Consider the following 20,003-nt stretch of genomic DNA (forward strand, 5'->3'; position numbering starts at 1 on the left):
TTCACGCCATCTTTATTAGCATTCGTAATCAGATTATGCACGAAGGGAACTGAAAAAGACTAGCGCGCATGCTTCTTCAAAATCAGGCATTAAGTAGTCAGTACTCAGTAGTGATCATTTTGCACTAGAGAATGTCACGCTTAACGTTTGCAATAAACGATGAAGAGGAACGAGATTTCATATCAATTTTAATGGAAAAATAGGTTTATGCTGAACGATTCGTTCAAGAAACTATTTGACAATATGGAAAAAGGGATGAAAGACCTGCAGGAGATTCTCAGCATGGATCTTTCATCGCCTTTGCCGGGATGCAAAAATTATAGAGTGCGCTCCGTAACCTTTGTGGCAACAATAGACCAATTTGAAGGTTAATGATATTAGAATTGTATCGTCATATAGTCACCTGTCTTTCACATGTTAAAAGAATGGCATGGTAAGGGCATTATATATTAGATTTATTGCAATAATTGTTTCCTAAATATTTCGAATCCTGCAGTTCATTAAATACATTTGCTCAGTGAAATTAGTGTTAAGCTATCTACTTCACAATTTGTTTTCGAGGTAGTCATATGATGACATTGACAAAACAGCGATTGATTTGGTGTTCCCTTTGGAATGTCGAATCGCATTAAATGCCAGACTATCACGAGCTTTACCATTTGAGCTTTCTCCAATTACTGATCGATCCTAGAACAAGACTCTGAGCATCATGGAAGGCAGACATATTTAATTGCTTTTTCCCGAATAGTTTTTGTATACACATATATCTCTGGCCTTTCAATATGCAAATTCTTTTGGTTGTTAGGCGAGCTCATCATGATAAAATGATTGTCTCTAATTCAGGAAAACCCCGTTGCTTTAGAAACGTCAATGTCCGTGCATGGAATATGTTATGTGTGTCGACGATTAATTGATTGCGCATACTCGTGGACGCATCCATTACATAAGCAATTAATCTCATATGTAAGCCTCTAGTCAACCGCTAATTATCAATCTTGTGAGAAGCAGAATTTCATTTGAAATATGAAGAATCACAAAACTCAAAAGCACATGGGAAAATTCAGGGAAATACACGAGTCAACTTGAATTATGAAATGAATACATACAATTCATAAGACTATATCCAAAGCTAAGAGCTTTAAATGGTTCTATTAACAACCTTTCATCACATCGTTATATTGGATTTCAATAACCGGTAAGTAAATGATACATTGATTAAAAATGTTACACCTCACAAAGGCAGCAATTAACTAACTTTTGGCGTTGAAATTATAGAGATCATGAATTTGATGTTTTGAAAAGTTATTTACCTTTCGTTGGTAGTGGAAAATCAATATAAAATGGAATTTTAGAGAAGGGTCTTTCAAAACAAGTGTCATTATTGACAGGACTATCTTGAGTTCACAGTGTCCATACAGAAGATTGCCATGATTCCATCTTTATCTTCTATTTGAGTTCTTAACATTTAAGGGTACTTTGTTCTTTGTTGTTATTACATGGAATTCTCGTAGCCTGCGACCACTATGTGTATGGATCTCATTGGCCTTACATAACTAAATATCTAACAACAAAGTTATCATCAGTAATAACTTTAGTTACTTCAATATTCACGCACTGCTGTGGAAGGTGTGGGGATAAGACTCATCTACGTTCGTTCTTGTTATCCATTCGTGTGCTATTGTGTGCTTTTATTAGTCCGATTAAATTTGGAATCTGGATACTGGATCTCTGAGATCTACTATTTAATGTTCTTATTCTGGTAACTTTTGGAATTACGGTTTTCGCTTTTAAGTAGCTGCCAGTTAAACTATTGTATATCGTATTAGGACTAGCTTTTATTTATCAATAACTAGACGTAAATATTGGTGAAGATTAAAAACTAATTATAGTATTGCATATTTCCTCTAGATAGAAGATCAGCAAAATAAATTGGTAAAAATTACGCCAAATGTACAGAATTACCTGTGTATGAATACAAGCATCAGGCACTGATGAGAACCTGATATTTGGCCGCAGAATTTAATGACATAGGTAAATAAAACAAGAGATCAAATGGAGATAATATTTTCTGATCATATTCAATGTCGAGAAAATATTATATATCAATCAATTTAGTTATCTCAGACTATACTTGGAGTATAACACAAATCTGAAATTCCATGAGTTGTGAAAATGATAGGTTTTGCAGGAGGTTAACTGAAGAGTTGTCATGACCAAAATGAAACAATAGGAACATTGGTCATTACAGGAACGGACCTGCTCATCACAACAAAACTGTTACTATAGAGGTCATGCAACTTAAAATGTATTCCAACAATAAAGAGTGCGGTTCAATAATACAGCGTGGTTAGAAACTAAATATTATTGAACATCGACAGCAAAACCCGAAACATTGTTGCTGCCAATAGCCCACTTAGATGCATGTAGCAGTCTTGCAAAAGATAGACATCTAGAGCAAATAGATATTAGCTGCTCAAAGTATTTAGTGGTTTTTAAATATTTATTCAGTCATGTTTATTGCTTGCAAATGTTGAGCCAAATGAAACTAAAACTAAAGACTTTTGTAGACATGTACGCCAATTTTTTCTGTAGCATGTTGCGATATCACATATATCAGATTATACTTATTGTTTGAGATCGAATCCGTTGTTCGTTTGTTTTCTTGTTTATTTATCCAAAATTAACTTAGTGAGCAGCTATTAGCTGTTAGATCTGTGTTAATTTTTGCTTGGTGTCAAAATTGTTTTATTATTACAGACACCTTTTCTTGTTACAAATAAATTATCATTTAGTATACCTATGCAGGATAACCTTTCCATTGATTTAGAAATTAAACTATTAGTATACTATCAGAGTTTTAATTATGTGTATATGAAATAAGATCACTTTCAAACTGGATATTGTATTCGCTTTCCATTATCAAGCTTTTATGCTAAATTAATCAGTAATTATTTATATAATAATTGATAATGAAATCCTTCGAGATTGCTGAATGCCGTATTAGCGGTAGGTCCATGTTCTGCTTAGTTTAATCATTGTCTTTTTCATTCAGTGTTCTCTTAAAAATAATGCATCGCCAGATATTATTTATAATATGTCTTGTTTCGTTGCTAGTAGTGGGAATGGTATTGTTATATGTATAGCCTTGTTTTGTGTCACTATAATAATGTACATAAGCTCATGTAATGTAGTAAATTGTCCTTTTGACAAATAGCCAGAAGCCACCTTTATGAAAATTTAAGTTTCGTATTATATTCCTTTGTTTTGGTATTGTTTTTGGTGTTTGCGTGATCGCTCGTTTTGATGATGGTCTAATTTATATAGGCCATCTGTATTGTTTTATCAATACCTCTTTTCATATCATGATTCTCAAAATGAAGCAATGAAGCGTTTACTTATTATTTTGATAATACATTTGTAAACTATACCCCCGTTTAGGGGTAAATTGTTTAGCAGGTTTATCGATTCCATATTTTGGGGGGTAAAATGTCAGTACAACATTGATTAGTTTTACTTTACTTATTTGTTCTTATCTATTATTATATAATATATTACTTGGAATAAACGCTCCAGAGACAATAAGTTAAATAATCTAAATTGGGATGGATGCTAGATTAGATATAAATGTGATACCAGCAATTTCACATGTTGTGATGATAGTTGATCGCTATTAAAGTGATATTAACATCGGTAAAAAGTGGTTAAATTAAATTTTCAAAAATCATAATTAAATTTAAAGCAACCTTATTAAGGGATTATCGATGCATGTAAAGTACAATTTTTAGAGTGATATAAAGCAAACGATTGAAGAATATAAAAACATCCAAAGGAGTGAAAAATGTATAGATAAACATTAAAACTTTTACATGTCATATAGCTATGAGATAAAGTCGATTAATTTAATATAACTGTTAATAATAATGAGAAGATTGCTGTTGTTTTTAGGGTTTAACGCCATTTTTCAGCACACGATAGGCTATACATGGCGGCCAATATTAATGGTGGAGGAAGACCCTGGGAAAACCCCTGAAAGAACCACCGACCCACGAGAAGCTACTGGCAAGTTTTCTCACATACCCACATTGGTCGAATCCTAGACTCGAACCCAAGCAGACAGAGGTGAGATGGCAGTGATCCGTAACTGAGAGTGCTTTAGACCACTCGGCCACTTGGGGCCCCTTAATAATGAGAAGAATTAATTTTGATGTTGCATGACCTTAAGATACAAACCATTACTTCCTGTTTTCTGATTGTCATTATCTTATGGATGGAAGCAGAGGCTAAAGTAACAAACTATGTAACGAAACTATTATTTCAATATATTAATTATGATGAAATTAAGATCTATTCTATCAATCATACACTGTCAAAATATGACATGTTGGAATAACCATTTAATACCTGCACCTATAACATTAAAACATCCAGCATTACCTCAATGACGCTTCATGGTGCCCGCTCCATCAAATTATTATATAGTAATGGATAATGGACAATTATCATGAACAAATATAATTTAGTTATGCCATTACAACAGCTGGATGCTGACAAAGTTGAAATGAATAAATCTTTGTTTAAGATTCTTAATACTGGAAAAATGATTGGTGAATCAAAGAAACAAAAATATTGGGAACACAAAACTCCTTTGTTGTTAGAAGAACACTAGTCAAGGTTGAGCACTGGAAATATAATAAATTCTGATGAATCTGTAGTCTTTGCTGTAGAGTGATTCGTGCATTGGTCATCTGTATTGTGATCTTAGTAAACTATCATAATAAAACTTAGAAGCGTAATTTAATGTCAAAAGTGTTTCTGTTGTTTCTTTTCCTTTTTTGTAAAAAACAAAGACCGTTCATTATGATTGTATTAACCTGATATTGAAAATATGGAATCGTTAATAGAAGTACAGCGACTATCGTAAAACATTTTTTGGTAATCGTATGACTTACTTCTATTAACAAAAATATAGAAAATGGTATAAATAAGGGAGTCAATATAACATACTCTAATGACCAAAATCAGTTAGTAAGGAGATTGCAAAAGCATAGGAGACATAATTATATCGCTTGATAATTAGATGTTTGGAATCATAAAAACGTTACATGATGATAGCATCATAAGAAATAACGAGTATTTCGAGAACTATCCATTCACACTGTATAACAACGACTTTAAAAACAACACAATTTTCAGATTCTGGAAATGGAACTCGTGACGTACGTACAATTGTACTTAAGTTTGGCACACAACTAATACATGATCTTATTAAATAGTTTATTTTACCACTTATAGACACAATATTATTGTATTCATGGTGAAAACTTACTTGAAATGAAAACTTGTAAACTGAAGCATATTATTTTATAACGAAAGCTGATAAAGAAGCAAGAATCCAGAGCAAGGAAAATTAAATTGTATGGGAAAATGTATTGAAATTGTAAAGCATGCCGAAGCGAACAAAAGATATGAATCTAGGAATATATTAGCTAAGGGAAATGAATTATTTACAAAGTGCTTCTAAAAGAATATGACATTAGATTCAGAGAAAATGTATCTAATTTAATAGGGTGTCGGGATGAAAAGATTTTTAAAATTGTAAAGTAAATAATCTCCCTCACCCTCTTCTCTTTCCGTATGTATGTATGTATGTATGTATGTATGTATGTATGTATGTATGTATGTATGTATGTATGTATGTATGTATGTATGTATGTATGTATGAGATGTATGTATTATATATGTACATACGTATGTATGCATGTGTGAGTTGATTTTCAACGTAGCTTTAAGAATTTTTCAGTCATATTAATACGTAACGTTATATCCCAACCATATCACATTATCCTGACACCAGGTCGATCAATAGTAATACTAATCTCTAAATCCTGGTAAGACCCGGCCGAGGTTCGAACCCGCGACCACCCGCATCTGAGGCAGACAATGTAATCTCTTAGGCCACCGGAGCGGGGTATATTAAAATATATTTTGTACTATGCAAACAATGAATTATTTATCAAGTAGTGATTCAATTATGTACAGATTTTAGTTAATGTATAACATAATCCACCGTCATAATTATGACCTGTTATCGTATTACTTCAATCTCGGATCCCAATATAAAAATTTATAAAATAGTATGAACAAATATTTAATATACTACTACTGCTACTACTAATACTAATACTGATACTAATGAAGACATTGTATAGCGCCTAATCTTTAGAAGCTCTAAGCGGTTTACAACACTAGACAACACCTGTAACATAAAAAACTTATATAATGATATTATTGCAGAAAACAAACACCATGAAATTAGAAAACATAAACACATGCTGTAAATATTTAAGGTAGGGAACATTATTAGGTCTTTTAGTTTGCTCTTGCATCCAAAATAAGTGAGTACTAAGAGCACACTTGAATAGGATCAATGTGTCTTTGTGTCTACGTTCAGTGAGCAATTCATTCCACGTTACTGGGCCCTGGTATGACTTCGTTTTCATCGTGGGAATAATGATTATACGATTGTCAGAAGAGGTGCGTAAGTATCTTGCTGGTATGTACACATGGGTGAGGTCAGATAGGTGTGTTCGACTGGAGTCCGTCAGTGAAACGTAGCACAGAGAACACATTTTGTGTTTGGTTATGGATCCAATGGATAGCCAGGGTAGGGTACAGAGCAGCGGGGAGCTCTGATCGTGGTACTCTAAGTATGATCATCAGCGCAGCTGTGTTTTGAACGTTCTGAAGTTTCTGGAGTAGATATGCAGATGAACCAGACATAATTGAGTTACAATAGTCCATTCTTGAAAGTACTGATGAACAGACAAGTGTTGTAGTGGCATCAGCTTTAGATATGCAGCCTTGCATGCATATGTTCATGCCATGCTGGTGCCACCTGGGAGTACTGTCCAGAGCGACACCTATGTGAGCGACACCTATGTTTCCTAATGACTGTGTAAATTTAATGTTGGTGTTACTGATATTTATTGTTTGAGGTAAAGGATGTGACTGAGAAAGTCTTTTGTTGTGATCAGAATGGCCTCATTTTTGTCATCAGTCTGATGTAGCTTGTTATATGTCATCAGAAATGCACGTCTCTTCACCTTGGATGATAGCATCAACTTCAGTTGGGTGGCTAGATTTGTATATTTAGGTGTCGGCAGCATACAGTTGGTGAGACACTGGATGATGATCTATGACACTTGAGAGCGGCTGAGTGAATAGAATGAAGAAATCAGGTCCAAGAACAGACCCCTGTGGAACACCACAACATAGATTAGCTGGGCTGGAGTGTATTCCATTTGCAGATACAATTTGTGTCCTGTTGACCATGTAGGACTTGAACCAGAGTAAGGTTGTATCATGAATGCCAACTACATGCTGGAGACGGTGAAATACTATATCATGGTCTGTTGTGTCAAATGCTAGAGACAAATCAATGAAGGTGAGGACTGTAATCTTTCCTCTATCCAAAGAAGAGATAATGTCATTAACTACTTTTAGAAGAGTAGCTTCATTACTGTGGCAAGGGCAATATGCAGATTGTTCATTGCTAAAAATACTGTATGAATTCAGATGACATTCAATTTGCGATTGAACAACCTTTTCTAAGATTTTTGATATGACTGGAAGATTATAAACTGGGCGGTAGTTCTTTAAATCAGGTGGAGTGTTGGTTTCTTCAGGAGAGGTTTTACATTGGCGCTTTTGAAAAATGATAGGAATTCCAGGGATGAGAGAGAGGTATTAATAACATCAGTTAGTGAAGGCAATACTGAATCTAAGCAATCAAGCAGCAGTGATGTTGGAATTGGATCAAGATCACATGACTTTGGTGCACTCTTCATCAGGATTGTACGTACAAAATCCATAGAGACAAGTTCAAATGCTGCTAATAGTTGCCGCTCAAATTATGTATCCCAACTGTATGGTGACGACGAGTCAATTGAAATTGTGATGTCTAGTTTATTCCTAACGGATTGTACTTTGTCACGGAAGAAATATGCAAACAGGTCGACTAGGGAGATGGTAGGTGGAAGTTGTGTACATTTGTTCCTTGACATTAGCTTGTTAGTAATCTCGAAGCGCTCTTTGCATTATAATGAAATAATATTGTTTGAACTGCAATGAACCCACATAAACAATGCATTTGTAACAAAAACAAACACTGGCAGAAATATCACCAAAGTAGAAAGGACAATGAAAGAAGAGAAACGAATTCTTCCAAAAGTTAACATAATTATAAAAACAAGAGTTCATTAGTTCCGAAATTAAGAACAAACACCGATACAAATAATGTGTGTGTGATTTTGTTTTTTAACGTAGTTTTAACAACTTTTCAGCCATATAGCTACAATGTCTGCAATGTGACAGACAGTTTATAGTGATATCTAGCACTGGGGCATCATGCTGCAGACATGTAGCATGACGTCCCACCCAGTCACATTATCCTGACATCAGGCCGACCAGAAAATTTAATCTATGGAAAGGTGTTAAGATGTACACGTATAAGGACATCATGCCATTGTTGCCAAAGGGTGGACTGGTGCGTACCTTTTATACTTGCTGTTGTAAACTGTTACAAAATGGGTCGGCAGTCAATGTGCTTGGTGGTATATTACTGCAAATGACTACTGTTGTAATGAAATGAATGGAAAAAAATGTTACTGAGTAAACTGTAGATAAAGGTAAGGAACTGAGCGAAAAACAAATGCATTGAAAGAACTCGCCGTTTGGTTTTGCTCCAAATGTAAGCGTGGGTTAGGCAAAATACAAACAAAAGGAAGCAAACAATGTAACATGATAAAATGCGCTTGGCGAGGTAACAAGGAGTAACACTAAGACTTGTATAAACCAGTCATAATACAATTTATGATGTACTAGCTGGTAAAAGAGATTTTAGATAATCTCATAATTAATTTGATATGAAAGTATGTAGCATAGAGAAAAGAACACAACTATTTGCTAAACGTTATAAAACTAGGGATATCAAAATGGTTCTTGTCGAAACTAGCAAAAAAGAAACTGGTTTACATGAATCTATACAGTAGCCTCAAGAAAAAATAATTGCTATGGTAAGAATTTAACTTAAACTATGAACATTCAAGGACTATAATCCGTAATAGACGGTAAAATTGTTTAAAATAACAAATTTCGGATTTCCAAATTTAGTTATGTATCAAATGAAAGGCTTCAATGACGAAAACAATTTAAGCAAATTTAATAAATAAGATGTACAAAAGGAAGTTTATTTAGAATTGAATAGTATAAAATCACGATTATTAAAAGAAGCAAGGTTTTAACATCTGGAACAGGATATTGCTCAGACTATAATGCATGGACAGAATCGCTATGGCCCAGTTTACAACAAGGGATGTAACAATAAAAGTTCGTGCTAAAATCACAGACGGGCGGATTATTGTGTCTATCACACAGAGAAACAGTTTGTTTTGATCTAATTCTAGGTTGTGAAGAAAGGGTGAAACACAGCCTGGCGAGATATTGATACCATCTAGTGGATTAGGAAAAGAAATTATATCCCGGTTCAATTATGCAAGGAGGTTCTGAAGGAATGATATTAAAACAATTGTGTATCGGGCTAATTTATGAGAGCAATAATAATAATAATAATAATAATAATATCAACAACAACAATGATGACAATAGAATCATAACAATTGTAATTACTTGGTTTTATTTTAGCGCAAAAGTTTGCATCTGGTGCAAAACCAATCACTCATTGTAATTTTGATGAGACTGCAACAGGCAGGTGAGCTTTTTACATTTTAACCAAACTTCACATGAGTTTTCAATTGTTTTACATAGCATCGTTCCATACGTGTACCTTCTATGTCTGTCCAGAACAGGTTAGATTTAATCGGTAACATCATAGGGACTAGACTGAATGTCCATTCAAGTTGTAGAGCTCAAGTCTTTCGCTTTGATTTTGTGGCGAATTTGACTTTTGTGATTATTTTTTCGGTTTCTGAAATCAATTGTTTCGCCAGCATATTGAATAACAAATCTTGCATGTCAGATGATAGGCTGTATTAGTGTGGCGCCACCATAACTTTTGATTGATCGTGTAGTTAATCACTGTTCTAGAACTTTCGAACGATTTGCAAATTAGGCAACGCATGTCTTTGAAGTGTTATGTGCCTGAATCTGTGATTGGCTTAATACTACCCTGGCACGTACCGGATGGTCTTTGAGATGTTTATGTATACTGTAAGCAACCACAGAAACGTCTTGAAATATACCCTTTTATACGTTGGAATGATTCAGTATAGTGCCAATGCTTGTGTATGATCTGTTATAGGTTTGGGTCTTCGGAGAGGAAGGTTTGCACGAAGAGGACACGAATATTATTCGTTTTCTTAGTTTTATATTTCAGGAGAGTTTTTTCTTCGTGGAGTCTAGTTTTGTTTATAGCCACCTCAATGTAGCTCCGTCAGTATAATTTCCTTATAACGTACTCTTTGAGTTCTTTGAGTCTCTTTTCAAAGGTTGCAAGATTAGAGCATATGACTTTGGTTCGAATTGTAGGTGGTAATATTTATTATATGCTGGTGGTGACAGCTTTTCTGGAGTAGATACTGGTGAGAATCAGTAGGGTAGCTTGAGTATCTAATACGACATTGGACCTGTTCGATATCTTCAATCGTTGCATGAAAGTTATTGTCATATTCAAAATATATTTTGAAATTGTGGTCAGTTTCGATCCATTTCGATTGTAGTTGTTGTTGTTGTTGTAGGGTTTAACGCCATTTTTCAGCACACGATAGGCTATACATGGCGGCCAGTATTAATGGTGGAGGAAGAACCCCGGGAAAACCCGGGAAAGAACCACCGACCCACGAGAAGCTACTGGCAAGCTTTCTCACATACCCACATTGGCTGAATCCGAGACTCGAATTTCGATTGTAAGTCGTCACTGAATCTACACCAGCTTAGGGCACTATATGGTAATTCTTTGAGAAGCCTATACCCTAACCTTCACATGAAGACACTGACATACGAAGGTGCCATTTTATTGCCCACTGCAGTCCCATTAATGTGCACGAAAGAGAGATATGTATATATTAGACGTAAATGTTTATAAATTTTTAACTGACGTCATTTTGCATCAATGCATGTTAATAACTATATTTTCGGCATTATTAGCAATATTCAAATGTTTTGTATCTTGGATCATTCCATCATCAACGTGCCCGTATGCATGACACAATCAAAGAGATTGAAGAAACGGGAAGTGAAATCAGTTTGAACGCCTATCTCAGCAACGGGTTGGATCTGTCTTTGGCAAGGCCATCTACTGATTTTGACAGCAGGCACCTAACTAATTTCTGGACACAATCTCTTAGTGACTATTCACATGGCCAGCAGTTAATCAGTTGTCCTGACTGACACCACATAAGAAATCAATAGTTTCACTGTGTGCGATTAAATATTGCTACTCCCTAGCTGAATGATTATTCTTTTGGTGAGACTAACCTAATAGATTTTTTTTCCAACTTTCATTTAGCAAAATCCATAACTACTAGAAATGTCACAGAAAAAGCGGCCAGTAATCAGTAGTACATCCAACAAACTATCTATGTAAATTCCAATGATTATTATGATATAAAATCCTAAACGTATACCATTATGAAATTTCTCCCTCTTGTTTGATTATAATTATAAGTTAGAAGTAACAGAGCAACTTCGATGGCTCGAGACATATTACCTAATTTGAAATAAATCATATTCTCCACATCCCACCTTTATTTCAAACACGAGCAGAGCCACATGGGTTTTAACCGAAATTTCTTACTTGAAGTGCACAATGTTCTTACATTTGATATGCAGTGTTGTGGAACGTTCTATTAAACGGTTAACGAATAGATATAGTTACGGACAACTGTACAGAAACGCTGGTACTGGGGGTACTAGGTCTGTTAAAAGGTATCACAATAACACAGATGGTGAAACGGTGAATAACTTGGAAGTTTTGTAAATATATCCTATTACAAAATACCCATTTACAAAGTTTACAGCTCAAGTAAGTCTTCTTCTACATGTCCATAATCAGTCGTCTTTTCATTATCAACAACGGTGTAATCGCTGCATCTCATTAGCTTTTTTTTTAAAGTGCACCACTCCTTCTCTACTAGGATTGTTTCAATTGTTAGAACAAAGAAATAGACTGCATTACATTCTTAATCTCATCACAGGACTCGTCTCTAAACAGAAACGTACGACTTAATCGACTTAAGATGTTCCATATTAATAGTGTTCTTAATTTATTCTGGTTAAAGTGGCGATATTACAGCGATCCACACAAGAAACAAATGATGTTTCAATAAAACACTTTACCACATTGACAATAAAGTTTTTGTTTAAAAGTTCAATTCGAAAATGTGGCTGATATTTTCAAGACAAATGAAACTCAAATGTGTCATCAGTTAAATTACTAAATTTGCAAAACTACAAAACTCGGATTTTAATTAAAAAAATATTAATAAGCTAGAATCAAAGCAATTAAAGAATTCAGCCACCTCTGCCATCGCAAAATAGTACTGCTACATATACTAGTAAGTGGTTGGAGCGTCCGCATCGGATACAGGAGGTCGAAAGTTCGAACCAAGGTCGAGTCATCCCAAACAATTATAAAAATTGCACTGGCAGATGCCTCGCCTGGCGTTCAGCATTAAGAGGTTAATGTTAGGACTAGCTGGTCTTGTGTCAGGACTGGGTGGGACATGATGCTAGATGTCTGCGGCTTGATGCCCCTGTGCTAGACATCACTATAACCGTTCACACTGCAGACATGGTGGCGAGATGACTGAAAAAATGGTAAAAGCTCAGCTAAAGATACAAGTCACATACACACCCTCCTACTACCAATACTATTAATAATAATAATCATTTTCTAGGACAATCGAATCCACACAGACCACGAAATCAAAGCCATCATACCGTATATGATAGGCAAAAGACAAAACTGAAATAAATTGCTACATTATTGACAAAATCGTGGCTGCGGACAGAAATGTGTCAATAAAAAAATGAGCAAGATAACAAAACACAAAGATATTAAAACAGACGTCAAGAGAAAGTGGAACATCAAAAATCCAATCAACACCCTAGTAATAATCGGTGATCTCGGACTGGAGATCTCAGAAATGTCAATATTGAGGAAATCCAAATGATGTATGTTATAAAATATATATCAAGAAGTGCTCTTTCTCCATCATGCAGTTTGATATCCGAAGGTTCACGGCGTGAATTCGGAACAAACCGATAGCAAATCGCAAAAGCTTCATGTACTACTACTACTACTACTGCTAATCTGTCGCCATCGTTTTCATCATTAAATGGTAGTATATATAAAGTAGCAATCCTCATTAACATTTACAACAACAACAAAACAATAACAATAAGACCAATTACAATTTTCCGAGCATAAACTAGGGTGTGTACATATATTCCGCGTACACACAGCTCCGGTGGCCTAGTGGTTTGAGCGTCCGCCTCGGATGCGGGAGGTCGTTTGTTCGATCCCCGGCCAAGTCATACCAAAGACTTACAATAATGGTACTAACAGCTGCCTCGCTTGGCGCTCAGCATTAAGAGGTTAGTGTTAGGACTGGTCAGCCTGGTGTCAGGATAATGTGACTTGGTGGGACATCATGCTACGTGTCTGCAACATGATGCCCCAGTGCGAGACATCACTATAAACTGCCACACTAGACATTGTAGCGATATGACTGAAAAATTGTTAAACTACGTTAAAAATCCAAATCATGCACACATACACACATATTCCACTTACGATAAAGATAAATTCATAAATTTGTGATATAAAAAGGAGATTTACTTATATATATATATATATATATATATATATATATATATATATATATATATATATATATATATATATATATATATATATATATATATATAAACATCTGAATGAAAGTTTTGTTAACTGAAATCTTTATATCATCGACTTTATTTGATATTTTATTATATTCTGCAAGGACATATAATCTGTTACTTCTATTACTTCCACTTTTTGACTTATGGAGAGATGCTATTATTTGTTATAAATGCTCGTTAACATAATGAGCTGACAAACTCGTATGTTTTGATTTATTACACATTTAAAATTAATGATAAATAGTTACTGCTCAATGACGCTAAAAATTAATCTGATACAGCCTATTCAGAGCACGAATTAGTATCATCTCGCTATAACCATTGTGTTCTCTAGAGTGTACTCTCTCTTGTCCCCTAAAGTGCTCTTCATACTCACTAGAGTGCACTTCCACGCCCGGCAGAGTGAGTTTCCTTGCTCTCTAGAGTAACTACATTGTTCACTATAATGCATTTCCTTATTCAGAGACAGGGAGCGAATGTTCATGACGGAAGCTAAATAAAATCATAACTTATATAATTGACATATCATTGTTATTTTGGAAATGCTTGATATTTTTTTCTCCATTCGTAATGATATTGTATTTGCTTTAGAAATGTATTGTTTACTAAAAAATCAGCACGTAACTGAAACAGTTCCAACGAGTTACCATATGTTCCGAAATCACGTTAATACAATCCTTCAAAAGATTAGAGCAGAATCTTTTTATTTCTGCTCAAAAAATGCTTTTCTTTGCCGTTTTCGTTTTCTTTTCTGAATATAATTTGAAGAAGCAGAAACGAAGATATTAGTTTTAACATAATACCAAATATCCACATGAGACTGGTGCTATACATTCCTTGTAAACTCAACTGAGATTCGATAATTTTCAAATATTTTAAAATGGACAGATGACATAAGTTATGTGACGAAAGCCAAGTTATTTCGTGATAAATGAAGTTCCCAACAAATGTTACATCAAGCCTTGTGCAAGGCAACCGTGGATTTCTGTTTTCCTCCAGCAGCTGTGCAGGCTAACACAACAGTTAAGTTCATTTGTTCGTGTCCTGTGGTATCAACTGCTACTGTCTTTACTCCCTTCTCTGCCACTGATCTGCTAGCTGGAATATCGAATGACATTGGAACCTCATCTATGTTGATGATGTCATCATCTGCCAACTAATTTATTCTCCGAATCGTCTTTAAGCTTCTGTCCAACAGGTGTACGTGCCCGGACTGCAAGGTTGTTCCGTTTCATCAACTTGTACACCCAGTTCGCAGTACACGAAAGTCCATGATCTTAATTTCTGTAGTAATAATTCGAGCCTTGAGTTTGATCGATGTCGTCGACAGGGTTACTGTCACGTTGCGAACATACCCACTTGGCAAGATTTTCTTCTAAGTTCGGCTATCTTGCCTTTCTACCTCTACGAGCTCGTTTCCTTGGATTCATCTTCTTAGCCTCCTCTTCCTCCAACTTCCAATCACGTACATTCTTCTCACTGCAACTAAATTCTCTTCCAGCAGCTATGTTGCCATGCTCCTTGGCAAACTTGATGACGTATAATTTAAAATCGGCCTTATATGATTTTCGCTTCGTCATCGTGAAAATTTAATAAATTTTTATAAAATGCTCAAGAGATTGATGACTCATTTATTTATAACAAGAGCTTGATCCCACGTATACCCTGTATACCGGTATATACTAACCCCAGCCGCTGAAGCCTAGGCCTAGCGGAGTATGGGAAGATAAGATCAAACGATAACTGTTGCGGCCCTGCCTCAAACAATTCTTTGAACTCCAGCCAAAACGGTCAATGAAGCCTTGTTTACATCAGGTGAGTGATCGAAACATTGGAGATATTTGCGTTTATGACAAAGGAGAGTACCGGTAGCCACTTTGATACACGTAGTTTGAAAACGGATGTTTACCGATATATATTAGAACAAAACAACACACATAATTATTCAAAAGATTTTATTAAACTTTATTGGAACAATAACGTAATAGTACTTAACAAAATAATATTAGATACAGATCAATAGCGTAAGCAACTTATAAGTTATTAAAAAGAATCAACGCTATGTCATCTGCAGTCAATATAGGGTTTGCTCAGTTCGGCAGATGGCGAGGCCGAGTGAGTCTTATATTCGTGGGCCTCTTATTTAAAATATATTTTACACAAATCGTCAAAACCCGCGTCTTATATATGGGTGCGTCTTATAATTAGGTGCGTCTAATATACGCGAAAATACGATATATATAATATATAGATATATATATATATATATATATATATATATATATATATATATATATATATATATATATAGAGAGAGAGAGAGAGAGAGAGAGAGAGAGAGAGAGAGAGAGAGAGAGTTGAAACATTTTAAAATTTCTGTTCCTTGGATCGTGTTTAATTGTTTAAAAGTTTTGAATTTCATACGAATTGAGCAGTAAATGTCATTTTTTAAGTTGAGTAATAGAAAATATATTCGAAATCTCGGTTAATTTGAGAAAGAATCTTGGATATGTATTGTGTAGTCGGAGCCAGATGTCAAAAGGATCATTAACAATCAGAGCCAGTGCCTAAAAAAAACCTGGCTGATTCAATATTATTTTCCTAGAGTTTTCATCATTGAATTAGCTAATCAAAATGAAACTCGTACATAGTTTTTCCTATTCGGCACCTTGTAACGACTTCAGGGTCTGATGTATAATTTTGGAGCGTTAAAACTGTCGACTCCATTTTCTTCTTGAGTGCAATTGTACAGTTCACTGTAAGAATCTGTGTTTATCAAAGCAGTTCTTTATATACCCATCAATGAATCACCACATGAATATCTACACTTGTGTAGATGTATGGTACAAAGAGATTTAGATCTATGCGATAATATTCTCAGTTTTCTTACACTAACGTTTTCTCATTGACGTTTGACCACTTTACTTAACCAGTTTGGTTCTTAAACATCACAGTGACTTTTTATATTTTGAATCCTATGCAATACGTTAGGGATGGACACTGCACAAAATGCTAGAAGAATAATCCAGTCTGCTCCATTGTTGGACAGGGAAATCTCAATGATACATAATATAAAGAGCAGATTTCATGTGAATTGATAAGCAATAACTTCATGTTACTCAAAATACTGCTTCAATGAAATCAAGAGACAAGATACAAGTCTGAACTTCCTTATGTACAATAGACTGTTGAGAAACGATAACTACGTTGCCTGTAAAAGACGGGAGAACAATCCGTCAAGGTCTGTCTTTAATAGAAGTTACTTGCACACATGACGCGGCCATGTGTAAGGTTTTAAATCATTCCCAACAAACGCATACACAAGCAGCCATCCAACCGGGAGTGAGTCAAAAATCGCTTGTAACCAATGTAATAGTGTAACTATAAGGAACTCTAATACTAAAACCATGATATGGAACAGGTGTGAGCCACACAAGCGGCAACAAAGACCTAACCTCAGTGGTAATTATAGCAATGTTACCATTAAGAACCCAATTATGCCTTATACAAAAACTGATTATATAAGGTCAACAAATAGGGCATGAAGTAGGTAGCCGCGGAGATAATGCTGTCACTAAACCAAACACAGAACAAATTGAAGAATCTTACAATCCTATCAAGATATTCAACCAGTTTGGAAGTCCAGAAGGTATGGACAATGGATAGCCCTTTGCTACTACACAAGATAAGCCTTCCAGAACTGAAGTACTTTCACCGACATCTGATATCATAATGCAGTGGGTTTGCAGAAGTCTGAAATGAATTGATAAAACGACGAATACGAACAAATAGACGCTTACTTTCCTCCCAGCCTTTCTATAAAAAAACACAATTTACATATTAGTAAATAATACAGCTTTTTATTTTCAACGAGACGTTATAAAAACCATTTATTGATTGCACAGTTTTGTTTCTTCTAATCATTCCAATCTATCAAGCCAATCCAAAAAAATTGATAGTCACCATCGTTTTTAATAGAACCTGATTTTTGTTTTTCTCATTTGGCTACCATACACGTTGGGACGTTGGGTCTGCGGTAACAGTAAGAGGAAATTAAATAGAGGACTTGGCTTGTAATCACAATGTTTACTGTTTTAACGACGAGCGCCATGCACATCTACGTCGTGGCACATAATCAAAGTCGTCCTTAGATTTAACCATCTGCATTCCATCTTGATTGCTTGGATTTTCATGGGAAGACGGTGGCGATGTTTTTGGTAGTGACCGTTTTTAAACATACATATGACGTATAACTCTGAAACCATAGTGGTTAGTAAAGAGTTGGAAAATGAATCAGGCAAATTAGAAAACTATTCAATTATTCTGTGACTAGCGTGACAGCTGATCGTACCGTACACACTACTCTTATTTACTAACACGTTTCCACGATGGTGATACTAGGGTAAAACTTCATTACGTCATAAATGTCAAGAAACGATGGTTCGAAAATACTTGCGAAGACGCCATAATCCAGCAAACAAAACGGTCTAAAATTTATTCTAGTTTAATAACCAGTGTTTTGTAAACGGATGGTTTCACTTGTTTTGATCTTAATTTGTACTAGCTTTGAGTTTAGATTAATTTATAGAGAAATGCACACCTTGTCTGCCACATCAAATGTATCTGTTCTGGTGCCCGTGCTTCCAAGGACTTGACACATTAACGTTCAATGACTTAAATGTATACCAAAATGTATCTTTGACTTTGTTTTATATTGCAAAGATTGCACACCTATCTTTACTTCTGTAAACAATTATGAAAACGTATTAGTATATTTTATTTGACTCTGTGTGATAGATAAAACGAGAAATTGCAATGAAATGTACGCACTAAAGAATGGCATACCTTTTTTATAAAACATTATTCTAAATTGTATAAAGTGATAGGACATTGTATGCAGTAAAATTTATCTCGTAAAGAGAGAAATAAAATGCCCCACAGAATAAGTGCATGGGTTTCCAGCGATGGTCCTTTCATCGCTAGTTCGAATATTGTGACAACGGGTCTCAATTTTGTATCAGGGAATCCGACTAAGCTTTCGAAAGATCTTAAATAAACATTGTTGTGTAATTCTAGTCCCAACTTTGAGAGAAAATATTTCTTTATTGATCGACCATGTTTGCTACACAACTGCTGCATTCATTCGACCGGGTTTATAAACCCTTATGGTTGGAAAATATTTGCATGTGATTGCTGTGAAAATATTTTGCCGTTTACAGACACCACTTGCTTGTCTTGCTATTAGTTTAGCATGGAGTGTGTCTGCCACTGCACTAAGCCGCCTTCAACTCTGCTCTTATATATCTGATATAGAATAGATGTTGACTGCGTTTAGATTATACATTTAAGAGCTGGAACTGACACTTGGAGCTACAACAGTATTACAACAAGATAAACTGTAATGGGAGTAAAGACGTGGAGCATATATTTGGAATTACAACAGTGTTAAAATCGAGGAAAACTGTAATAGGATATAAGAAGGAAACAAGAGGTAAGATTTAAACGAGAACAATCGATCCCAAAATAGCAATAGAATAAGCTCAATATGTTAGTACATAATCAGCTCTCTGTTGACACACCTCGTGTTCGGCTCGAATCAGTACACTGCATTAGCTAAATATTAACATTTGCGGATGTGCTTATAGTGGCTGGTGATTGAATGAATACTGCGGATACTAATGATGATGTTCCTGTATTAATATCGAAACTGATATCTTGTTTGGTTAACATTATTAATTGATAAATTAATATATCGCCTGAATAATTATGATATTATATTCTTTCTTAAAGCTATATGTGTAACTGTATTTAAATGTTCGCCATTTTATATTATCTCGAAGAAAACAAATGTTGCACCAAAGCCATAGTGTAGTTGTAATACACTTCTATAATGTTTAGTTTGGCTTTACGGTACCCAAATCTCAGCCATCATCTTGTAGAAATGCGCTCGATTAATTCCTTTCATAGTTTTTGAAACATGACAATGGCTGAACTACCTTTGCAATTCAGTAGTCTTAAGGAAAACCTTTGAAATCACACAGATCAGAGAATTGTACGAGGTTTCCGAAACTGCCGCGCGA

General features: G+C 35.0%; 1 protein-coding gene across 2 annotated transcripts in view; it reads left to right on the forward strand.

Moving 5' to 3' along the window:
• Positions 1-904: 904 nt before the first annotated feature.
• LOC149793767 (uncharacterized) overlaps positions 905-20,003 on the forward strand; it is a 96,151-nt gene continuing 77,052 nt past the window's right edge. The window contains exon 1 of one of the 2 annotated variants that reach the window (XM_089967755.1): positions 905-1,195. The gene's annotated coding sequence lies outside the window, so the exon portion shown is untranslated. Of the gene's footprint in view, positions 1,196-19,223; positions 19,415-20,003 lie in introns of those variants that run through there. The other variant, XM_089967754.1, reaches the window with a different exon arrangement.

The sequence above is a fragment of the Sinohyriopsis cumingii genome, chromosome 8 (genome assembly GCF_028554795.1).
Source record: "Sinohyriopsis cumingii isolate HCF-2022 chromosome 8, ASM2855479v2, whole genome shotgun sequence".
NCBI classification, from domain to species: Eukaryota; Metazoa; Mollusca; class Bivalvia; order Unionida; family Unionidae; genus Sinohyriopsis; species Sinohyriopsis cumingii.